Genomic DNA, 27,310 nt, shown 5'->3' on the forward strand with positions numbered 1-27,310 from the left:
TGAAACTTTACTGGAAAAAGAAAACCTCACTCTTCTTAACAGTGGCTCGCACACCCATATACAGTTACCCAATGGACAGACTTCTGCCATTGACCTATCGATTTGCTCCCCGATACTGTTTTCAGCTATGCAATGGTCCACCCTGGATGATCCCATGGGCAGTGATCATTTTCCAATTGTTTGTAATCTGTTCACTACCCAACCACAATTACAATATCCCTGTAGGAAATGGAAATTCTCTAAAGCCAATTGGGCGAAATTTCAGTCAGCAATCACTCTTGACAAAAAAACTATTCAACTACAGCCCATTGATGAAGTTACTGATTATATTACATCCCGCCTTTTAGTTGCAACTAAGTACTCAACTCCGTTATCAAATCCCCCGTCCCGACGGCATTTAAATTACTGGTGGAACGAAGAGTGCACAAAAGCAAAGAAGGAAAAAAATAAAGCATTTAATTTATTCCGTCGATCTCCAACCACAGCTAATCTAATTAGCTACAAGAAACTAAGGGCAAAGGCGCGTTACATTCAAAAGCAGGCCAAGAAAGATTCTTGGACTAGGTTCGCATCAACTATCAATAGGAACACTGACTCCAGACTAATATGGAGAAAAATTAGGCAGCTTTCTGGGAAGTTTCCAACTGTTCCTTCCCCAATTCTCTCCTGCAATGGGCAAGAACTCTCTGCTCCTGTAGATATAGCCAATGCCTTGGGCAAAACTTTTGCTGAAATATCGGCTGCATCAAACTACACTCCAAAATTCCAGAAAATTAAGACTGCCAAAGAACAGAGACCTATCAACTTTCGAACCTCACTGTCACTTCCATATAATCAGCCTCTGCAATATTGTGAACTTTTACAGGCCATCAGAACAACACGAAACAGTGCCTCTGGGCCAGATGGCATATATTATGTCATGCTACAGCATCTCGATGAGAAAAACTTACAAATGATTCTAATCTTTTTTAACCGGATCTTCCTGGAAAATATCTATCCAACCTCTTGGCACCACGCTACAGTTTTGGCATTTTTGAAACCTGGAAAAGATCCCTCCAGTTCTAATAGTTACAGACCAATATCACTGTCAAGTTGCCTTGGTAAAATTCTCGAAAAAATGATCCATAGTCGACTCACTTGGATCATTGAAACTCAACATCTACTGAGTAATTGTCAACATGGCTTTCGCAAAAACAGGTCATCCCTAGATCTGATGATCAAGGCGGAATCTGAAATTCGCAATGCCTTTGTGAAAAACGAACACCTAGTCATGGTCTCCATTGATATAGAGAAGGCATTTGATACAACCTGGCGGTATGGCATTCTCAGTGACCTATATAATCTTGGTTTACGAGGCAACCTACCCATATTTATTAGGAACTTCCTGAAGAGCCGATCTTTCCAGGTGAGATATCAAAATTCCCTTTCTGCTACATTCTCGCAGGAAGAAGGTGTACCACAAGGATCAGTTTTGAGTGCAACCTTGTTTGCCCTTAAAATTGATTCCATTACAAAAGTACTCCCAAATACTGTAGAGGCTTACCTTTACGCTGACGATCTCGCTATTTCTTGCCATTCTCAGAACATGAGATCTATCGAAAGGCAATTGCAGATGTCCCTCAATAAAGTTCAAAAGTGGGCTGAGCTCAATGGATATCGTCTTTCCCCACAGAAAACAGTTGCGATCCACTTTTGCTGTCAACGCAAATTGCATGCAGATCCTGAACTTCGGATTTCAAATTCCACCATTCCGATTGCCAGCAATATGAAATTCTTGGGACTAATCCTGGACAGTAAGCTCAACTTCTTAGATCATGTTAAATTAATACGTACTGTCTGTCTTAAAAAGATCAACATGCTAAGAGCTTTATCTGCCCTCTCTTGGGGAGCAGATCGTACAACTTTGCTGCTCTTATATAGAGCACTGATTAGATCCCGTTTAGACTATGGTGCTCCAGTTTATGATTCTGCCCGAAGGAGTGTGCTACGCTGGCTGGATCCTATTCAACATAATGCATTGCGGATTGCAATCGGTGCATACAGGACATCTCCAACTCAGAGTCTATACATTGAAGCTAATGAGCCCCCTTTGCATCTTCGTAGAAAAATGTTACTACTTAAATATGCAGCCAAAATACAGACTTGCCCTTTGCATCCTATTCAGCCATACCTTTTTAATCAACCACTAGTTAATCTCTATAGAAATAAACCAAGTAAAATCCAACCGGCTGGCCTACGGCTCCTTGAAATATCGCAGAACTGGAATGTTCCTCTCCACAATAGGCAACAGATAAAGAATTACTCTCATCCACCATGGACCACCTTTCCTCATCTGACCTCCGATACCTATTTCCTTCAATGGGGAAAGAATTGCCTACCGGCAGTGACTGTGCAACAACTCCATGCTAGCCATATTCATACCTATGCCGACTTCTTACCGATATATACGGATGGTTCCAAATCTCTGTCAACTGTTGGAGCAGCAGCAGTGTTTCCCTCTGCTATCATATCAGCTTCTCTTCCACCCGAGTATAGCAACTTTTCAGCAGAACTGTATGCAATACAGTTAGCTCTAGAAAATTTGAATTTACATCCATCTGCAAAATATATAGTTTATACTGACTCTCTCAGCTCAATCAAAGCAATGCAGAATACATCTCAAAAGAATCACCATATTGTAATGAAAATCAGGAGTTTGTTATTGCAGATTTATGATCGTCAACAACTAGTGAAGTTTTGCTGGATTCCAGCACATTCAGGCATAAAAGGGAATGAAGTGGCTGATATATCTGCCAAAAGTCCAAATTCAGACCTAACTTCTGTCCCTATTCCAGCGCCCGATTATAATACCTTAATTCAAGCAGCATGCCATGCACAGTGGACAGAATTATGGCATAACCAAACGAATAACAAACTTTTCCAGCTGAAACAAAAACCAAAGTTCTGGCATTCCAGCAATCAGACAGTGCGGCGGGAAGAAGTGGTACTCACACGAATGAGAATAGGACACACCCATCTGACACACCTCCACCTACTAATGGGCGATGATCCTCCTCAATGTCCACACTGCTTAGAACATCTAACAGTCAAACACATTCTGATTGACTGTCCGCAGTATCAACAACATCGAGATGCAATACTTCAAAATATGGATAATCATTCAGAAACATTGACATTACATCATGTCATTGGAGAGGATGCAAATGTTAACAAACTTTTCTGCTTTTTAAAACAAATTGGAGTGTATCATCTTTTATAAATAGGCTACAGAACTGAAACTAATTTAAACTGGATTATTTTTTAATATTCCTAAGAATAGGCGCACTATAGCCATAGCAGCTAATGCGCCAATAAACACCCATACCACACACACACACGCTGGACTTCCAGACTAGCATCACTGGATCTAACGCCCATACCTTGGTTCCAGGGTTACATCTTTTGGAATCCAGCGTGTGCAGCCATGCGCCGCGACCCGTGGCTTTCGGAAAGGTGGATCCTGGTGGTTGAGAGGCCCAGCCTTAATACACCACTTTGGCCCCTGCTTCGACAAGACGGGTGGTCCCGTACCGGCCCGACTGGGATCAATCGGCGGGTGGTTCTTACTGCTAGGGTCAACTGCGTTCCAATAAGCCTCCCTCCCTTTGGTCCTGGGACGGGATTAAGGCTTATTGGAAATGTGGGTATGGTGCCTCTAAGCTAACTTGGCGTCCCATTCGTGTACGCAGTACCTGCTAGTTCACGAGTGGGCGTCCCCTCGTAGGGCTCCGTGGTGGGTGAGGTACTTAGGGCATCCGAAATTTTTATCTTACTCCTATGAGTAATTTAAATTCTTCTTCTTCTGGGGTCCCAACAAGGCCCCTACCTAATCGAGAAGATGAAAAAGAAAACACCTCTGCAAAAAGAGCCAGGACTGAGGATACACCACCACCATCAGTGACACCGCTTTTCCTCATTCTCCATTCCATCGGAGAGCAGTCAATTGGAAAGATGTCACCCTTCTTTATCCAGAAAGGATTAGAAGGGTTGGCAGGTTCACCAAAATCCGTTAAACGACTGCGTTCTGGCGACCTTTTGGTTAAAGCTTCCAGCACAAAACAAGCTGAAAAATTCTTGAACTCTACATCCATAGGGGGAATACCTATCACCGTAACCCACCACAAAACTCTGAATTCTTCATGAGGTGTTATATCAGAGTGGGACCTTCTTCATGTTTCTGAATAAGAGATCTGCTCTGAATTAAAAGACCAAGGAGTGACAGCTGTCAAAAGAATATCGATACGAAAGGATGGGAATCTCGTCCCTACCCGAGTTCCTATCCTCACGTTCAATACCCCACGGCCTCCAAGTTCCATCAAGGCAGGCTATCTAAACTGCCCAGTGAGGATTTACATCCCAAACCCACTGAGGTGTTTTAGATGCCAAAAATATGGCCACTTACGAACATCTTGTCGTGGTAACCCTGGCTGTGCTCGATGTGGTGTTAAAGACCACGAGAGCAAGGAATGTTCAGCTTTAAAACCGATCTGTATTAATTGCCAAGGAGAGCACCACGCCTACTCTCGAGCATGCCAGCGGTGGAAGGATGAAAACGAAATCCAAAAACTGAAAACAGAGCTGAATATCTCCTACCCAGTGGCCAGAAAACGTATCCAACCAATATATAGCTGGAAACCTTCATATACTCAGAAGGTTTCTGCAAAGTGCACTATCGGTACACAAACTGAGATGACTATACCACCGAAAGAGTCATTCACTTCGATTGCACGCTATTTATTGAGTTCACAAAATCCCACCAAAAAAACACAATCAGTTGCCACACCTATATCTGTGCCTCCTAGTGCTCCACCACTACCAAAACCAAGTGGTAAAAAAGAGCAAAAAGGTTCGGAAGAGTCACCCGTAATATCAGAAACAATGGATGTAGAGAATAAGGAGGTATCGGACGAATCAGTCTTGGAACACTTTGCGGAGGAAGAAATGGACACGGGACAGCGTCCATTCTTCCCCAAAAAAGATAAATCCAAGACTGACAAAAGTAAGCCCTCAGCACCTCAGAAGCCGCCTGATGGACCCGCCAAGCCAAAATAATGGCTACGTTCTTACAATGGAATTGTCGTGGATTCCAGCGAAATACTGATGACATCAAGGCCCTCCTGCACAAGCACGCGCCCGTTTGCTTTTGCTTGCACGAGACTTATGTAAAGGCAAATGGTGATCCCACCATGCATAACATCACACTTTTTCGTAAGGATAGAATTGCGGATGGTCCTGCTCATGGAGGAGTGGCTATTCTTGTAGGCAACCAGACCCCAGTTCAACCCTTGCTACTTACAACCAGCATAGAGGCTGTTGCAATTCGCTTTACAGTGGAATTTTTATTAACTGTCTGCTGTATTTATTTGCCACCTGGGACTGAGATCTCCCAGGAAGACCTTGATGATCTTGTAACCCAGTTGCTTCCCCCTTCTTTATTTCTCGAGGATTTTAATGGACATAACATCCTGTGAGGTAGTGCCAAGATCAATGGAAGGGGACGAGTTATAGAGCGTATGCTAAATGACAATGACCTTTCCCTTCTAAATACTGGAACAAACTCCTTCTTCCACATGCCTACCCGTAGCTTTTCTGCCTTTGATCTCTCTATCTGCTCCCCTTCTCTACTCCCTTCACTCACTTAGAAAGTGGAGGAGAATCCATACGCAAGCGATCACTTCCCTGTGATAACCTCGTTACACAGTGGGAGACCATGTCTTCCTTCCAGGTTACCAAGGTGGAAGATTGATCATGCTGACTGGACTGCCTTCCAACATCAGGCAAATTTTGACCTCAGTATCGTCAGTCAGGAGCCTATCAATAATGCAGTAACGTACATAACAGAAATTATCGTTCAAGCAGCTGCGAATGCAGTTCCAAAAACATCTGCCCGGTTTCCACCATTTCCCAAACCTTGGTGAAATTCAGAATGCACAGGAGCAAAAAAGGCTCAAAACAAAGCGTGGGGGATATTCCGCCGATATCCTATCACGACCAACCTTATAGCCTTTAAACGTGCACGAGCCAAAGCATGCTATATCCGCCGTCAGAGTCAAAAGGAATCGTGGATCCGTTTTACATCATCTATTAACCAGTCTACGAAAACTCTAAGGTAGTCTGGAATAAAATCCGGAAAGTGAAGGGAAAATATACATTCCACCCTTCTTCAATCCTAGATTATAATGGATGCACTATTGCAGATCCAACTGCAATAACCAATTCTCTTGGGGAAACATTCTCTAACATCTCTGCAACATCTTCGTATTCCCCAGAGTTCCTGGTCCTGAAACATAAACTCGAAAAACAGGCACTTAATTTTAAGTCTAAGAGCGTCTGTCCCTACAACGGGGCGTTCACTATGCAGGAACTGAAAACAGCCCTCGCTCTTTCCAAAGCAAGTGCTGTTGGACCAGATGGCATCCATTATGAAATGATTAAACATCTTTCACCAAAATCTATGGATTATCTGCTCTTTCTATATAACAGAATCTTTATTGAAGGGCAGTTTCCGGACTCCTGGCGCAAGGCAATCGTTCGTGCCTTTGCTAAGCCAGGAAAGGATCCAAAAGTCACTAGCAATTATCGTCCTATTGCTCTCACTAGCTGTCTGTGCAAAATCCTGGAGAGAATGGTTAATTCTCGTTTAATATGGTACTTAGAATCAAATGACCTTCTCTCCAACATCCAGTGCGGCTTCCGAAGGAACCGGTCCACTTTGGACCATCTTATTAGACTGGAAACATCCATTCGGGATGCTTTCCTAAAACGCGAACACCTGGTGTCAGAGTTCTTTAACATGGAGAAATCGTATGACACAACTTGGAGATTTGGCATCTTAAAAGATTTGCATAGCCTTGGCCTTAGAGGGCATCTCCCCTTTTTTATTCAAAACCTTTTAGCTAATCGATCTTTCCAAGTTCGTGTGGGATCCTCACTCTCTCGTTCCTTCAGCCAAGAGGAGGGAGTACCACAAGGATCAGTATTAAGTGTCACGCTTTTCGCCATCAAAATAAATTCCTTCATAGAACAACTTCCTTCAACTGTAAACAGTGCTCTCTATGTTGATGACTTTAGCATATTTTGTCAGTCATGCAACATGAGGGTTACTGAAAGACAACTGCAGAAAGCCATTGACGCCGCAACTCCTGGGCACTTGCCAATGGCTTCAGCTTCTCGCCGGAAAAGACCGTTTGCGTACACTTTTGTCGTAAGCGTAATCTTCATCCTGAACCTGAATTAAGGCTCGGACAAAATGCTATTCCAGTAGAAGCGAACACAAAATTCTTGGGTCTCATATTCGATAAAAAACTGACCTCTCTGGATCATATCCGTCAACCCCGCACAAAGTGCACACGTGGGCTTAATATTCTCCGCTGGCTCTCCGCTACATCTTGGGGTGCAGACCGATGCCCCCTTCTACGGCTATACCGTGCACTTGTGCGATCCAAATTAGATTATTTTCCCAGGTATATTCTTCAGCCAGAGACAGTGCCCTTCGATGGCTGGACCCTGTCCATCATCAGGCTCTCCGTATCGCTACTGGAACATTTCGAACATCTCCTGTCCAGAGTTTATACGTCGAAGCAAACGAACCGCCGTTATCGCTTCTACGTAAGCAGTTGTCTCTAAAGTACGCTCTAAAACTGAACTCCCTGCCAGACCATCCTACGTGGCCGAATGGCCACGTAGGATGGTCTGGCAGGGATTTTCCCATCGTTTTTGAGCCACGAGGGGAAAATTCGTACAACGCCCGTAAGACTGCCAATCGTCCTTTTGGTATTCGTCTCCAAGAGCTACTCATATAACTTAATATCAAGGTAGACAAGGTTGCCCAAACACCGAAGCAACACCTTCCACCCTGGCATGCTCAAGTCCTGGCATGTGACTTGTTCCTTAGAAATTGGGGAAAGTCGGACACTCCATCATATGTCTACCTGCAGCTTTATTCAGCACACCGAGCTGAACATTCTGACTTCGCGCCAGTTTACACAGACGGTTCGAAGTCGGAATCATATGTGGGATTTGCTGCTGTCTTTCCGAACACCAACATATCACAGCAGAATCTCCCCGAATACAGCATATTTACTGCAGAGCTGCAGGCTATAGAGTTAGCCTTGGATCAAATTAGTAAATGCCTATAGAAACGGTTCATTTTATATTCCGACTCCCTCAGCGTGTTAGAGGCTTTAATATCTTTGAGATATAATCCTCATCCGGTTCTGTCTTGTATTCAGCAGAAGATTCACTTTCTCCACAAACTTGAATATGATATCCGCTTCTGCTGGATTCCCAGCCACATTGGGATTAGGGAAAATGATTTGGCTGACACCGCAGCCAAATCAGCAATTCCCAGTAATAATCGCTGCCTGTCAGTCTCCTATACAGAATACAGGCAAGTAATACACCAAAAGATACATTCCCAATGGCAGGATTCGTGGAATAGACAGACGACGAATAAATTATATCGTATAAACCTGTAATTGAACCGTGGCAGTCTAGTCTGCGCAGGAATCGTAAGGAGGAAGTTGTTCTTGCCCGGACCCGCATAGGACATAGTCATTTGACTCATTCTTTTTTGCTGAGGGCTGATGATCCTCCTATGTGAGTCCTGTGGCACAGTTTTCTCAATCAGACACATTTTATTTGACTGTCCAGATTTTAGCAATATCCGTTTTACCGGTTTTAACCATCTGACTGAGCCGTATACACTCAGTCAGATTTTATCCGACAATGACAGTGTGTCTGCTGTTTTTAGCTATTTTAAATCAGTAAAGGTTCTTACTTGTATTTAAAATTGTCATGTTATTGTTATTTCTTTATTGATTTATCTTTTTTCCATTTCATACCTTTATTATTTTATATTTTGACATGGTGACCTAAGTAATTAGGTCAGTGAAAGTTTAAATTTTTATATATCACCTGGTTTTGGGGCATTAGAGCCTTAGTTGCTAATGCGCCAATAAAACCCAATAACCAACCAACCAATCAGTTTAGAAGTTACGTACAGCTATGTACAGATGGATCCAAGACTTCCAATAAAGTTGGTATAGCCGTAGTCTTGCCGGATGCTATCATCGCCAATCAGCTCCCCTCAGAATGTAATACTTATACAGCAGAGTTATATAGTGTCCTATTAGCCCTCGCGAACATAAAAAAAGTGTCACATGCTCAATCCATCATATATACCGAGTCGTTAAGTGCCGTGAATGGTATACAATGTAAACGCTCCAGCAATCATCCTCTGATGCAGAAAATCTGGGCTCAGTTAATGGAAATTCATACACGTGGCCACCGCACAATTTTTTATTGGATTCCTGGACACTCTGGAATCCCAGGAAATGAACATGCAGATTTAGCTGCTAAAAATGTCCCAAATCCGATGATTTCCCCCAATTTAAGGACACCATATTTTGACTTTAATTCCATTATATAACAGACCTCTAAAGAACGTATATGGGAAAAAGAAACAAATGGTAAACTTTTAGAAATAAAGAGAGAATCCAAACAGTGACAGTCCAGTCTAAGAGGAAATAGGCGCCTCCGTAGCCAGGTAGGAAGGAGCAGCAGTGCGTAGCACACGCTTCTTGATTAGACCGGGGTTCGAGCCCGTCACCACCAAATACGGAGGATGCGGAAAGGTCATTCAGGGAATGACCACCGCATATCCCGAAGCAATATGGCCTTAGTTGCTAATGCTCCTAAAAACCAAATAACAAAATAACAACAAGAGGAAATAGAAAAAAGAAGAAACTGTAATAGCACGACTGCGCATTGGTCATGCATACCTCATTCATAGTTACCTATTAAGAAAGGAAGACACCCCACAATGCAGTAACTGTTCATGTCCACTCACTGTAAAGCACATCGTCATAGAATGCCCACTATATCTGAGAGAACAAAAAAACTGCTTTCTCTTCACATTTAAAAAATTGCAATCAATTAACACCACAGAATGTTCCAGGAGATCGTCAGGATATGGATGACGTTTTTGTTTTTCTAAAATCGATTGATAAATATCACTTTGTCTGAACTTTTATATCAGAGTCCAAACAAACAAGCAAAATGCCATTTCACCACCGGAGAAATTTTTATTTATTTTAAACGTATCTTAATTATTATGAACTAGTAAACTAGTTTATGGAATTTGCAGCAGTTAACGTGCTTAATTTGTAAAATTCTGAGCAATTAGCGTAATTTGAATCGTTTACGAAGAGAACGTGCCTTTCTGATACTGTAACTAATTGAAAATGTGTGCCTTTAATTAATTAATGCATTTTTTAATCTGATGATATTAAACTGAAACGATATTCATGTTGCGAAAGTCTTTCAAACATCATTTACTTGCGTTTCGTTCTGACGCAGTGTCAGACTCCATTATCCACTGTCCTGTTTTATCTTTTACAAAGCTCTTACCTTTCACCGAAAAAAAAATCATTATTTTTATAAACTTCACGAACGACAGCCACAAAAACTATTCACGATGATCCGCAGTCTTTGTTATCCTTCGAATAAATAATGAACACCATCAATCATTCTCTACTGCAACACTTACTTCGTCACAGAAGCTTTGGCTTCCATTTTTCCACTTATTACTGATGCTCAAGTTATGAAAGGGCTGGAAAGTTCAAATGAAAACAAAAATTTTAGATGAATCGCAGGAGGCTTTGTGTTAAACAGTGTTAGCTTGGTGCGTTGACGTGAATTGATCTTTGAACTTCATTTCAATGTTACTTCTTCTGTCTTATATTTTTGTTTTTAATCATGGCTCCATAGTCCTTTTTTGTGAGGAACAATGAATAGGAGGTGTTTACCCTGGAGATTAATCCCATTAGGTTTTTTAGGAGACACGTCTTTTAACTATAGCAAACTGGAAGATGGATGGATCCAGCATGTGATCAGTCATATAAGCATTGGTCGATTACATACCTGAATGATACTTTATATGCTGTTTAAAAAGACGAAATCGCCAAGTTGCAGACCAAGTAGGTTTTTGGGTTTGATGTCGTTAATTCAGAATCATCGACCAAAAAGGGATGGCAACTGAGTGGTATTGCCTCAGTGAATAGACTATACCTTTGAGTATAAATAGAAAAGATGAGCGGGTCCTCCTTTAACGCACTACTGACTGAAAGCGTATATAGAACATTTGTGGTGTCGTTGTAGGCTCGAACTTAAGCGATGCAGAATTAAACTTTCACATTACCAAGAGCCAATAATCAAAAACTAAAGGGGAACTGTCCTAGAATGTGATCTCCGAATGTGGATAATGTTAAAAGGAAATTAAAATGTTAATTTTAATTAAAAATTAACGTTTTAATTTTAAAATTAAAAATTCAAGTTTCAGGGAAGCAAAGTAAAAAAAACTGCCTCTTGAAACCGACTAACTCCGTCACGGCGTGCAAATAGCCCATAAAGGTTCCTCTCGTCGAGAGGGAGTTGGAACTGAAGCCTTGATAATACTTCGTGAAAGAACAGCGATTTTAATCTCTGTGCTAGCTGCGAGGGAGCTACTAATCACTTTGTAAAGAACTCTTGGCTGTAGCTTACATGAAAGGAATTGCTCAAGTGGATATGTTAGGTACAAGTGGGCGAGAATGCGTAAGTAGTATAATGGCTACAGAAAATAATGGAACATCAGATTCTGGCAGGCCGGTACGATGAGAAAAACGTGAAATTGTGTATAACATAGCAAAATACACTGAAAGGACAGAATTCATGGGATACCTGGTTTCTGAGGAACGCGACGCTGTCGCCCCTGTCGCTATTGGACAAACCCACCGCTTGCCAGGTATACAGTATAGGTACACTGCATTCACAGAGACCGTAATTCGATGTCAGTATGGATAACCGTTGTGACCGACTTTGAAAGAGGGATGACAGTGGGTGCCCGACGCATGTGTCACTGTATCCCACAGATGGTACAGAATTGCACTATCCCCTTTCGACAGTATCAAGAGTGTATCAGGAATACTCCATTTCTGGAATAACATCTCATCGTGGACAGCGCTGTGGGCGGAGAAAGGTGGTGGATGAACGTGGCCGTCGACGTCTGTCTCGCATGGTTTCAGCCAACCGGAGAACTACGGTGGCATAAATCACCGCCAGCTTCGGCCCCGGGTGCCAAGCGTATTTCGAGGCCAAGCGATATTTGTGAGATTTATAAAGTGCTCTTCAAAGGCGATTAAAGTTATTTTTAAGTTTATACGTTTATCTAAAGCCTTATTTTTTTAAAACCGTTCTACACTTGAAAAGCCACAAGTTAGAACAGAGAAAGAAAAGCCACCTTTCTTTTTATTCATTTTTCTAGGTCACTAATCAACTAACACTTTAACCGCTTGGCCTCCTAGCGGCACTGCTCCTGCCTCCCCGTGGCGGGGCCGGAAATCTTGGCAAGTAAGTCCACTTGCCAAGGGCTAAAAGGAGCAATCATGGATAATACAGACCATAAGGATATTGAGAATGATAATCCAAAGAGACAAAAGACTGATCGGATGGAGCAACCTTGCCCGTCATTCTTAATCATCCACTCCCTTACTAGTCAGCCCATGAATAAATTGTCTCCGTTTGTAATACAAAAACATCTGGAGGGTATTGCAGGATCTCCCAAGACGGTGAAGAGACTGCAATCAGGAGACTTACTAGTAGAAACCACCAACCACAGACATTCAGAGAAGCTGTTACAACTCACAAGCTTTGCTGGCATTCCAGTTAAAATATCTCCACACACAACCCTAAATTCATCTAAGGGTGTGATATCCAGTTGGGACTTACTGAATGTCACCGATGAAGAAATAACCCAAGAACTGCAGGGACAGAATGTAATTGAAGCAAAAAGAATAATGACTAAAAAAGATAATCAACTGATACCTACAAGAAATATTATTCTCACCTTCAATACACCCAACTTACCCTCCTCTGTAAAAGCAGGTTATTTACTTTGCCGCATCCGACCTTACATTCCAAACCCTTTAAGGTGTTACAAATGCCAAAAATATGGCCACTCACAAACTGTATGCAGAGGAGTTCCTGTCTGCCGTAATTGTGGATCTGCAGACCACATACAAAGTAACTGTACAGCTACAAACATGACCTGCCCAAATTGCAAAGGTGACCATCCTGCATATTCAAAGACATGTGAAAAGTGGAAAACGGAGAAAAAAATAGTAAAATACAAGGTTGAGAACAAAGTAAGTTACCCAGAAGCGAGAAAATTAGTAGCTCCTACTATAACCAAAAATATGACCTATGCCAATGCTGTAAAAAAATATCAGACAGTCTCCACTCAAACTGATGTAACAGTTCCCACTAACAAATCAATTTCTGACTGGGCTAGAAATGTTCTTTCTAAGCAACAATCCAAGTTCTCTGACCAGGCAAATAATACTCCTCTGACAATACCAGTGGCATCTCCTGCTCCAGTCATAGATACCATATCTCATAGTTTAAACACAAATGTAGTAAAAAATTTTCAAGATACAACCATGGACACAGATGGCACACCCATACAGGAAGATCCCCTTCTAGAACTCCATGCAGAAGAAGAAATGGACACAGGTCGGCCAGTTTTCTCCAAAAAAGATAAATCTAAATTAGAACATCATAAGCCAGTAACCTTCAAAAAGCAGTCAGATACATCTCCATCAATAAAACACAAATAATGCCTTGTATATTACAATGGAATTGCAGAGGCTTTCGTTCCAACACAGATGATATCTGTGATCTAATTAACCGATATTCTCCAGTTGCCTTTTGTCTTCAGGAAACTTACCTAACCTCGCAAATTTCTCCTTCAATAAAAAACTATTGTCTTTATCGAAGAGATCGTAATACAGCAAATGCTGCCCATGGTGGTGTAGCAATCTTAATAACTTCAAAGATCCCAACTAAACATATTCCACTTCAAACTGACATAGAAGCTGTTTCTGTTCATATAACTCTCCATATTTCAATAACACTGGTCTCAATATACCTACCACCAAACCATACTTACTGTTTAAAAGATCTTGAAGATCTACTCATACAGATACCTCCACCTCTCTGTATATTAGGGGATTTTAATGGACACCACCCCTTATGGGGCGGTCCTAAACTAGACACACGTGGTCGACTCGTTGAAAGCTTTCTAGAGTCACAAAACCTCACCTTACTCAATACTGGTGCGCACACTCACATACAACTCCCAACTGGACACACCTCAGCAATAGATCTCTCAATTTGTTCTCCAATACTCCTCCCAACCATAGAATGGTATGTTTTAAATGATCCTATGGGCAGTGACCACCTTCCAATCATATGCAATTTTTTAATATCACAGTCTCCTCCAAACAAACTCCGCAGGAAATGGAAATTTGTTCGTGCAAACTGGGCAAAATTTCGATCATCAATCTCTCTTGACGAGGAAAAAATCCAGCTCCAGAATATAGAAAATGTAACAGATTACATCACATCACATCTCCTAAAAGTGGCCAAGGACACAATACCATTATCAAATCCCCCTGGTCGCAAGCATTATAATTACTGGTGGAATGACGAATGCACAAAAGCAAAGAAAGCAAAAATCAAAGCCTGGAATTTATTTCGGCAATGTCCAACCACAAACAATCTCATTAATTATAAGAAGCTAAGAGCAAAAGCACGATTTGTACAAAGGCAAGCCAAGAAAGAATCCTGGACCCGTTTTGCATCGACCTTTAACAGAAACACTGATCCGAAAACTATATGGAAAAAAATTAGACAGTTATCTGGTAAGTTTCCTACTATACCTTGGCCCCGAGTGCCAAGCGATAGTTCCCAAGCGATCTTTCTAGTGCGATTTTCTAGCGATTTTTCCTAGGGCGAGTACTAGTGCTTTAATAATCCCTCCACCGCTCGCAACGTTACTGCTGACCGCTCGCAACGTTACTGCTTCCCTCGCTGAGCAACGTCACTGCTTCACCGCTAGCAACGTTACTGCTAATCCCGCTTGCAACGTTACTGCTATCGCTAGCAACGTACTGCTCTCCTCTTCTGCTGATCGCTTGGTCACTGGTTGGCACCGCTCCTGCCTCCACGTGGCGGGGTCGGTAACCTGGGAGAAGGAATTCCCTCTTCCGGGGCTAAAAGGAGCAGCGATGGATTGCGATGCATATCCATCGCTAGAGCCCGCGGGCTCCAGACCCGTCAACTCTGATTCAGAGCATGACTTGAATCGTCCGAAGAGACTACGGACAGAAAAACAAACAGACATGCCAGCATTTCTGATAATGCATTCCCTATCCACACAACCTATTGGCAAGCTATCGCCTTTCCTAATACAGAAATGTTTAGAATCGGTTGTTGGATCTCCTAAAATGGTTAAACGTCTCCAATCCGGAGACCTTCTAATTGAAGCTTCTAAGCCAAATCACTCAGAAAAATTGTTAAAATTAACAACTTTTAACAATATTCCTGTGTCAGTAACAGCCCATAACACTCTGAACACCTCTAAAGGAGTTATCAGTGAATGGGACTTACTAAATGTGTCTGAGGAAGAAATCATTCAAGAGCTTAGCGAACAAAAAGTGACTCATGCACGGAGAATTATGACGAAAAAAGAAGGCAACCTATTACCAACCAGGTCCATTATTTTGACATTCAGTACTCCGAATCTCCCATCTTCTGTAAAAGCAGGTTACTTAAACTGCAAGATTCGACCCTACATCCCGAATCCCATTCGCTGCTTTAAGTGCCAGAAGTACGGCCATTCTCAGACAGCATGCCGAGGCGATGCTGTGTGCCCTATTTGCGGCTCCAAGGAGCATTCCCAAGGAGACTGTACAGCTTCCACTCCCACTTGCCCAAACTGTAAAGGAAGCCATCCTGCATTTTCTAAAGCGTGTGACCTTTGGAAAACAGGGAAAAAAATCCAAAAGTATAAAGTGGAACATAAAGTCACATACCCTGAAGCAAGAAAGCAAATAATGCTAACCATGCCTAGCCGATCATATGCATCGGTCACAAAAAATAGCCACTCAGCTGCAACCCAAACAGATGTCTCCATCGAACCGAATATTTCCTTTGCCACCTGGGCCAAAACTGCGCTAACTTATAATAAGAAAACTACAGTCAGTGAAACCAGCAACACCCCAATCAGCATCCCAACTGATGCTATCTCAACCTTGCCAGAAACAACGAAATCAGCTACTATTGAAAACCAGAAGAAATCGAAACCAAGGATTAGCAACATGGAAATGGAGGTTCAGTCAGAGGATGAAGAGACAGTACTTGAGTTACATGCGAATGATACCATGGACACAGGACGCCCAACATTTCCCAGAAATGAAAAATCGAAACTAAGCAGACAGAAACCTTCCCAAAAAAAACAGTCAGATCAATCTTCCTCCAATAAATCCAGCAAATGAATAAATTCCTTCAATGGAACTGTAGAGGATTACGCAGTAATATAGATGACTTGAATGATTTACTAATACAAACTAAAGCAATAGGTGTATGTTTACAGGAAACCTTTTTATCACCACAAGTTTCTCTGAAAATTAAAAATTATTCTATGTTTAGACGAGACAGGGATTCTGACACTCCTGCTCGTGGTGGGGTGGCTATTCTTATCAGAACTAACATACCGTCAAGACATCTCCAACTACAAACCTCTTTAGAAGTTGTAGCAGTTCGGATAGCAATGGGAATATCATTAACCCTTGCATCCATTTATATCCCACCAAATTATCCTTGCTCGCAGACTGAACTTGACAACCTTATCACGCAATTGCCACCTCCAGTCTGTTTGCTCGGCGATTTCAACGGTCACCATCCATTGTGGGGATCTCCCATCATGGATAGGAGAGGCCAATTAATAGAAATGTTCCTGGATAACCATAACCTGACTCTGTTAAATTCTGGCTCTCCAACTCACATCCAACTACCTACAGGTAGTACATCAGCCATAGACTTGTCAATATGTTCAGCATCTCTTTTTCCAAGCATGGAATGGTCAGTGCTAAATGATCCATTCCACAGTGACCATTTTCCTATCATCAATACAATTCAAACACAGACGGTATCATGTCCTAAAGGCAGTACTACTTGGAACTTTCATAAAGCAGACTGGAAAAACTATTCAACTTGTGTTTTACTTGACAAACTATATGTACAACAAAATCATATTGATGTTGTAACTGACCACATTACAAGTCATATATTATCTGCAGCAGAAATTTCCATTCCAAAATCCAACCAGAGCAAGCGGGTACACCAAAATCCATGGTGGAATGAAGAATGCTCCAAAGTGAAACGAGAAAAAAACCGTGCCTGGAACCAGTTTCGCAAATTTCCAACTACTGCCAACCTAATTATGTACAAAAAACTCAGAGCCAAAGCAAGACAAATTAGGAAGACAGCAAAACGTGACTCCTGGATTAAATTTGCCTCAGCTATTAACAAAAATACTGACACTCGAATCATCTGGAAAAAAATTCAAGCTCTCAATGGGAAATTTCTACCGCAGCAATCTCCGATAATACAATGCAATGGGCAGGACTTATCCTCTCCTATTGACATTGCAAATGCTTTAGCCGAATCGTTTTATAACATTTCTGCCTGTTCCTCTTATGCGATCTCCTTTCAACGCAATAAAACTGAATCAGAACGTCATAAGTTTAATTTCTCAACTAGACTTTCACTTCCATATAACCAGCTGTTTACTCTATCTGAACTGAGAGAATCTTTGAGCAAATCTCCGAACAGCGCAGCAGGACCAGACGGCATTCACTACAGTATGCTGAAGCATCTGTGTGAAGCCGATCTCGGCACACTGTTACTCTTTTATAACCGGATCTTCTCTGAACATACATATCCTCTGTCATGGCGTCATTCCTATATTTGTGCTATTCCAAAACCAGGCAAAGATCCTTCTCTAGTTGAGAATTACAGACCGATATCGTTGACAAGCTGTCTGGGCAAAATCTTTGAAAGGATGGTACATAAGAGGCTCACCTGGATTCTAGACTCCGAAAATCTCCTTTCTGATCACCAATATGGCTTCCGTAAAAACAGGTCCACCCTAGATGTACTAGTAAAAATTGAATCCAACATTCGTAATGCCTTCGTGAGAAAACAACATCTAGTGATGGTCAACCTGGATATTCATAAAGCATTTGACACCACATGGCGTCATGGTATTATTAAAGATATGCATCAGTTGGGGCTGAGAGGACATCTCCCTTTAATAATTCAGAACTTTTTAAAATTGCGTACATTTCAGGTCCGATATAAAAACATGCTGTCAACATCTCACATTCAAGAAGAGGGTGTCCCACAGGGTTCCATATTGAGTCCAACCCTATTTGCAATTAGGATCAACAATATTTTGGAAGAACTTCCAAAAATGATTGAAGTATACATGTATGCTGACGATCTCACTATATCCTGCCAATCGCAAAGCATGAATACTATCGAAAGACAGCTACAAATTGCTTTAACGAAAATTCAATCCTGGACCTTACAAAATGGATATAATCTCGCTGAACAGAAAACCACTACCACTCATTTCTGCAAACTTCGGTCACTTCATCCTGATCCAGAGCTAAAGATAAATAACGTGCCAATTCCTCTTGCTCACAATATCCGTTTCCTCGGTCTGATACTAGACAGGAAACTGAACTTTCAAGCACATGTGGCCTATCTTCGTACCATCTGCTTGAAGAAATTAAACATCCTCCGGTGTGTGTCATCCATGTCATGGGGTGCTGATCGTCATACCCTCATCCATCTGTATAGAGCTCTCATCAGGTCTCGCTTGGACTATGCCTCTCCAGTATATGATTCAGCGAGGAAAAGTACTTTAGAACGGCTAAACACCATCCAGCACTGTGCTTTGAGAGTCGCTCTAGGTGCATTCAGAACTTCCCCGGTTCAGAGCCTGTACATCGAAGCTCATGAACCTCCCTTACATCTTCGCAGAAAATCATTACTTCTGATGTATTCCGCAAAAATCCGTAGTCTGCCCTCTCATCCTTGTTGGAGATGTCTCTACAATACTGAATGTGAGTCATTTTATATCAGTAAACCTAATGAAAACCGACCTGCTGCACTTAGATTTAAGGAACTGGCTCAATCATGGAACATAGATATCAGCAATATATTTCAGGACAAAACACCACCAGACCCACCCTGGGAAAATATCTGTGCAATATATGATGACTACTTTCAACAGTGGGGAAAGAACACGCTGTCTCCTTCCAATATCGCACAGTTACATGCAACTTACACTCTTTCTAATTCAAACGCATGTGAAATATATACAGATGGATCAAAAACCGAGACCCAAGTAGGTGCTGCTGCAATCTTCCCAACATTTAGCACTTCTGTCTCATTGCCAATTGAATGCAGTATCTTCACTGCTGAGCTCTATGCTATAAACTTAGCTCTGGATCACATTATTGAACAACTAATTCCGTCTGCTTTAATATTCACTGACTCACTCAGTGCTGTCTCTGCCATAAATACTAATACCAAATCCTCTCACCCTGTAGTAAAACAGATTCATTCTAAGTTACTTGCCTGTATGGAATTGAACCAAACTGTGACATTCTGCTGGATCCCAGGACATTCTGGAATATCCGGCAATGAAAGAGCAGATCATGCAGCCAAACAACCAGAAACCACTATTTCGCAGACTTTTCAAGTTCCATATACAGATTACAAACACATTATACGTAAAGCATGTTATAACAGCTGGTCATTAATCTGGAAAGGTTATCCAGGAAATAAACTCTACCAAATAAAACCGGAACCAAAGCTGTGGCCCTCCAGCTTCCAGAAAAGCAGACGAGAAGAAACAATCTTAGGAAGGCTCAGGATTGGGCATACTCATCTCACTCACCTGTATCTGTTAACTAATGAAAGCGCTCCACAATGTCCATCATGTCAAGTACAACTGACCATTCGTCATTTGTTAGTGGACTGTCCTCTCTTTCAAAACATCCGCTTAGACACTTTTAAATCGTTAACTAATATGCAGACATCAATAAATTTAACTCAGATTCTGGGAGATGATCCTAATAAAAAAGAACTGTTTACTTTCCTAAACCGGATAGGGATATATAATAAAATATAGTTATTTCATATTCACCATTAGGAAGACACAATATGGCCCAAGTAGCCTATGTGTCGTTAAACACAACAACAACAACAACAACAACAATCCTACTATACCTTCTCCAATCCTCTCCTGGAAAGGGCAAGATCTATCTAGTTCCTTAGATATTGCTAATGCTTTGGGCAATACTTTTGCTGAAATATCAGCGGCATCAGCATATTCTTCGTCATTCCAACGAATTAAAAAAACTAGAGAAAAGCATGCCATAAAATTTCAAACCGCACGTACTCTTCCATATAACAAACCTCTGCAACACTCTGAACTTCTGCATGCCATTAGAACAGCCCAAAATGGTGCTGCCGGGCCAGATGGGATTTATTATGTCATGCTTCAACATCTCGATGACAAAGCTTTAAGCCTGCTTCTGATTTTTTACAATCGTATATTCTTAGAAAATGTTTTTCCAACTTCTTGGCATCACTCTACTGTTTTGGCATTCCTAAAACCTGGAAAAGATCCAACTAACCCCTATAGCTATAGACCGATCTCTCTCTCAAGCTGTCTGAGCAAAATCCTTGAAAAAATTGTCCACAGAAGACTCGTATGGATCATTGAGTCACAACATCTAATGAGCCATAGCCAATATGGCTTTCGTAAAAATAGGTCATGCTTAGATCTTATGGTCAAGGCTGAATTCGCCATTCGAAATGCCTTTGTTAAACGTGAACATCTTGTAATGGTTTCAATAGATATCGAGAAGGCTTTTGACACTACCTGGCGGCATGGCATACTCAGTGATCTTTACTCTCTTGGTCTGCGAGGCAATCTTCCTATATTTGTCCAGAACTTCCTACGTACCAGATCATTTCAAGTTCAGTACCAACATGCCCTCTCTAAAACATTTATACAGGAAGAAGGAGTACCACAGGGATCAGTACTGAGTGCCACTTTGTTTGCTCTTAGAATAGATTCCATCACCAATCAGCTTCCAAATACAGTTGAGACCTACCTTTATGCAGATGATCTTTCCATCTCCTGCCATTCCCAAAACATGAGGTCTATTGAACGACAGCTACAGATATCACTTAATAAAATACAACAGTGGGCCAGCCTCAATGGCTATCGACTCTCGCAGCAGAAAACAGTTGCCATCCATTTTTGTAGACAGCGCAAACTTCATCCGGATCCTGAACTTCAAATTTATAATGTCTCCATCCCGGTCACTAATAGCATCAGATTTCTAGGATTAACATTTGATAATAAGTTAAATTTTATAGACCACATAAAAAATGTACGTACTTCCTGTCTAAAAAAAGTTAAATATACTCAGAGCTTTATCCTCCCAAACATGGGGCGCAGATCGTACATCTCTGCTTCGGCTATATCGGGCATTAATCAGATCCCGTCTTGATTACGGAGCTCCCATCTATGATTCAGCCAGATTGAGTGCATTACGCTGGCTTGATCCAATTCAACACAGTGCCTTGAGACTTTCACTCGGTGCTTTCAGAACATCACCAGCACATAGTCTTTACATTGATGCCCATGAACCCCCACTAACTTTACGTAGGAAATCACTGTTATTGAAGTATGCTGTCAAGATACAAAGCTGTGCCATGCATCCGACTCAGTCATACCTGTTCAATCCACCATTAGAAAACCTTTTCAGAAATAAACCAAGCATAGTAAAGCCAGCTGGTCTTCGCCTTCTTGAACTGATGCAAATTTGGAATGTTTCCATCCTTTCCGTACAACAGACAACAACTTGTACTCAACCACCATGGGTTCCACCTCGTATACCGACCTGTGACACTTACCTCTCTCAATGGGGAAAGAACATTTTACAAACATCAAATATCAAACAACTTCACGAAGCTCACACTCAAAGATACTTTGACTTTTTTCCAATTTATACAGACGGCTCTAAATCTAATTCAAACGTCGGAGCGGCTGCAGTGTTTCCAATACCGTTATTTCAGCATCCTTGCCATCTGAATTCAGTATCTTCTCAGCTGAATTATATGCAATCAAACTAGCTTTACAGAATCTCTCTTCTGACTGTGCTTTAAAATCTGTTATTTACACTGATTCCCTCAGCTCAATTTTGGCTTTATGTAACCCCTTAGATAAAGTACACCCTGTTCTAGATGAAATAAAAAGCATATTACTACAAATTGAAGAACGCAATCAACTGGTCACCTTCTGCTGGATTCCAGCTCATTCTGGCATTTTGGGCAACGAACTGGCTGATAAAGCCGCAAAAAATCCAACTAGCTCCGACTTAACTGATATCCCTGTTCCGCCATCAGATTATGCTTTAATCATTCAGGCTGCATGCCTGTCAAAATGGACAGCAATATGGCACTCTCAAATTAATAATAAACTCTTTCAATTTAAACATGATCCAAAAATTTGGCGCTCCAGTGTCCGCACATCAAGACGAGAAGAGGTAGTCCTTTCAAGGGTAAGAATAGGCCATACATATCTGACCCACCTTTATTTACTCACAGGGAATGTCCCGCCACAGTGTCCACTTTGTAATATAAATCTGAGTATTAAACACATTCTCATTGACTGCCCTTACTATGAACAAGACAGAACTTCAACCCTACTATCACTGGTTAATCTTCGTAGACCAATAACTTTAGAGAATCTCATTGGAGATGATGCAGATATTTCCGAATTTTTCAACTTCATAAAGCAAACAGGACTTTTTAATCAATTCTGAATTTATGGAACTTTTTCATCTCTTTTTATAATAAATGAATAGGCGCATTATGGCCAAAGTAGCCTATGCGCCATCAAACCTCCATATCAACAACAACAACAACAACAACCGCCAGCTTCAACGAGGGAGGTGTCAGAAACATTTCCACCAAGACCATCAGGCAATCATTAGCCGCAATAGGTTATGGGAGCCCCCAATCCACCAGAGTCTCATTGCTAACACCACGACAGAGGACTCTACGCCTCAGCTGGCGAAAGAACATCATCACTGGACCTTGGATAATTAGAGATGAATCTCCTGGTCCGATGAGTCTCGTTTCCAGTTATTTCGAGAGGACGGGAGGTTGCGTATCTGGCGGAAACCGCACGAAGCTATGCACCCGCCATGACAACAAGGAACTGTTCAGGCAGTTGGACGGTCGGTAATGGCCTGAGGTGTGTTCAACTGGCACACGTCGGGATCTCTGGTACATCTAGTTTCATCTCTGACCGGTCCAGGTTACGTGTCCATCCTTGCAGACCATCTGCATCCCTTCATGGTCATTGTGCACCCATAGGGCAATGGACTCTTCCATCTGGACAATACGCCTCCTCACAGAGCCATGGTGACTAGAACATGGTTCGAAGACCATTCCGTAGATTTTATCACCAGGGAATGGCTTCCCCATTCACCACTCATGAACCCTGTGGAGTATCTTTGGATGTTGTGGAAAGCTCCGTTCGAGCTTTGGATCCTCCACCCAGGAATGCGATGGAATTATGGACAGCGGTGCAGCAAGCATGGGTGGAAATACCTATGGAACGCTTTCGTGAACTAGTAGACTTAATGTCTCTACGTGTGAGTGCTCTTATTCGGGCGAAAAGTGGAACTACCCGTTACTAGTTAGGTATCTCATAATTTCTGTCCACTCAGTTTATACCGTTTTAACAAAAAAACGAGGTGAATCTGTTGTAAAATATCTCTAAGGCTGTACTGTGGCATATATTGTGCCTTTGAAAAAGTAAAAGGAATATTGAAAGAAGGTAAATAACAGCTTGAAAGGCACTGGTGAGTTAAATCTCTCAGCACTGAAAGGTATGCAAAAAAAAACATACAGGTAGAATGGGAAGAGTCAGCAAATAAACTCCAATCTGCAAAAAAAGTACAGTATACTTGTTTTTGCACATATCATTCTTGTTTTTGTGGAATGAAGAGGAATACATAGTTGTACGCGTGTAAATGCGTACAATATAAACTAACTATAAAATATTAATTAAATGTTTCGCCACTGCTCTCGAATACCCCTAAAATTTCAACGTAGCATCGCTTCATGCGTGACTATCGCAGTGCACAATGTCTTTTCCTCGCTATTCGCTAAAAAAAACAAAGAACGGCTCTAAAACACTTACTAACTATAAAGTTTATTAAATAATCGCGTTGGTTATCGAAACAATAATATGATAAAGTGCACAATAGCATGATATTAACCCTTCTAACACTGGCGCTACATTTAGATTTAATATTAAAGGCTGAGGAGATTTAGATAGAATCTCACTTTGATTAACAACAAGGCTCGTTTAATGGTAAAACTTTAAATTAATACTCCAACTTAAGTAATTATTTCCAAGGGTACTAAAGCCTTCCATTATTCATCGACAACTCTGCACACAAAAGATCTCCAGACTTTGATGATTTAATGACCAACTGGGAAAACTGCTTTTAATTAAAAATTCCCAAAAATGTTCTTTTTAGCGCGGAATGAACTGAGCAGAAGCCCACACCGTTAAAAGATTAACGCGTTAAGAATTATTCCTGAGAGAAACAACACCTGAACGCTCTTCTACTATATTTAGACAATTAACAGTGCTCCAACACTACATCAGGGAACAGGTATTCGGGTCTCATATTTTATGCTACTGAAGTTGTTGTGCGTTTTAGGCGCATCAGCAAATTAGTCTTAGTCAATCAACAAAGTTTTGAATGTGGCCCTCCTTCTGAGATCGGCTAACTATAACCTCGATTGAATGGATTTTTAGAAATTCTTCCAGCCATCGAAAGGACTCGAACCCAGACCAATGATAAATAGACTGCTGCTTAAGGTGAAAAAATTGTAATTTGGGACTTCCACGTAGGACTTCCACTGTCACAAAGAGGGTATTCATCCACTAATAGGAAAGATGGTAGGTTGGAAATGTTACAGGTCCAATGGCTCGAGGACACATTTTAAAAATTACTTTGAAGATATTTAATGGGAGAGTAAGTAGGATTGTATTATTATGTGCAATTTCATCCAGTATGGATAAAATTGTACATAATGAGAGGTATTCCAGTCTACCTCTTGTAGACTGGAATACATGAACCTGAAATGTATTCAATTGGCATACATACGTCTGTTAATATAACTAAAGAGAAACTGAAGATAATTGTAGGAAATAGAGTTAATTATGTACATGTTGAAACATTTTGTTATTTTCTGTGCCATTTTGGGACTAAAAATCGAAAGTTCCCGAATAAGTGTTACAGTAAGCAAACATTTTTGTTTGTCAATAGCACATGCTTGCTTTTGCAGATTATTAATTTCCATAATTATGAAATGCTTGTTAATTGATTTTTATCGATCTATTTGTCTGTGGAATAAAAACGGAAAACGGCAAGAAACTTCATAATCGACTTTGAGATCCACGAAATCAGCGGAAAAGATTCGAAAAGAGTAATTAGTGAAGGATTCTCTCCAAATTTTTGAAAGTCTTCCCAGCGTAGCCACCAGATTTGAGAAATTGAGGCTTATTTTAAGTTAAATTGTGAGTTGCTCTATTCCTGTGAACATGATACCCCGAAAAGTTTTAGTCCGACTTAAGAAATGTAGAGAATAATTCCCCCCATATCCATTAAGCTCTTTAGACTCCTAAATTTTAATTCTAATGTCAAGCTACAGGACCGAAGAGAATAATCGGTCCACATTTCTTAAGCTTTTAGACCTTCAAAATTTAATTTTATGCATCCACGTAATGGTTTCCTTGCTGACAGAGGTATGGTGCTTGAAGACACCATACCTCTGTCAGCAAGGAGTCTTGAGCGCTCAATGTTGAGACCCAGGGGTCTGAACATTAGGTTCTGACAGTGGAGAAGATTTCCCACATTTTTTGTAAAATGGATATCCCCTTCCCAAATAATTATTAGTGCGTTTGACTAGGAGAGTTGGCTGAAAAAGAAGCTTTCTATATCTAAAATAAAGGTAATCCCTGTTGTTTTCATAATTTAAGTTAAGGAAAAATAAGTAGAATCGACTTGAGATATTATTCAATGCCAAGCTGGCAAATAAATCGATAAGAGAATAAGTTTTTTTAACATTTCTTATTGAGGCCCCTTTGAAATTTTTAAAGATTGTGTTTCTTATTTGAAGAAACCAAACCTTCGTTGTTCAGCATTATATTTATTTTTAATAAGATGCAAAAAGTCTGTGGAAGATTCAAATTAAGTTTTTGAATATTAAAATAGGCTTTCCTCTTTTCGTTATACTGAATTGTTTAGATAATACAGCGAATGAAGAAACTTTCATCGCGCTGAATAACAGAATAAAGAATCCTCACGTACCTCTAGAAATTCATAAAGGATAAAGTTTAATGTTTATATTGTCATCGAAGAGAAGTCGATAACTCGAGGGTCCCTGATTTAGGGCACTCATAATTGGAAATAATGCAAACTTAGATAACTTTATCAGATATTTAAAGATTCCGACTGGAGAGTACTATTTCATAGAAAACTATTGGACAGATTCAACTCTTAGAAGCTCTTCTTCTAGAAAACCTTAATTTCAAACAACTAACCGATTTAATAACAGTTTAAATCCATGACAGCCAGAATAAATACGCTTTTAATTCTCCTAATTTCCATGCTCATATTCCATTACATGTCCAAATGACAATAATAATTATGACAAAATTTGCACTTACTTTTCTCCCTTGAAAATTGAGTTACATAAGTTAAAACTCACTTAGCAATGCATCATTTAATAATATTTGCAGGTTTATTTTCAACTCATCTGCTGTTCATTTATGCAAGTATTCCCTATTAAACTTAATTAAATCTTACCTTATGCAGACTACAAACATACCTGATAAATTTCCAGTCCCATTTGGTATTCATGTCCAAGATCTGCTCAGAGAGCTTGACTTCACCCCTGTACTCCCGAACACCATCATGAAACTTCTGTATTAATTCGGGTAAGGCTACCATTTCATCTTCTGTCTATTAACAACTCTATGCTGCCCACCGAGTCGAATACTCTAACGTCTTGCCTATCTTGACTGATGGCTGGAAGTCAGAGTCATTTCTCAGATCCCTTCTGTCTTCCCAGATAGCACTGTATCTGGGATGCATCTCCATGAATGTATCGCATATACAGCTGAGTTGTACGCTATAGAATTAGCCGTGAACTATATTAAACCCACGAGTACCAAAGGTGTATGGAATATACTGACTCTTTAAGTATACTA

Source organism: Mastigoproctus giganteus, chromosome 13, assembly GCF_048544385.1.
Source record: "Mastigoproctus giganteus isolate SK-2022 chromosome 13, ASM4854438v1, whole genome shotgun sequence".
Lineage (NCBI taxonomy): Eukaryota > Metazoa > Arthropoda > Arachnida > Uropygi > Thelyphonidae > Mastigoproctus > Mastigoproctus giganteus.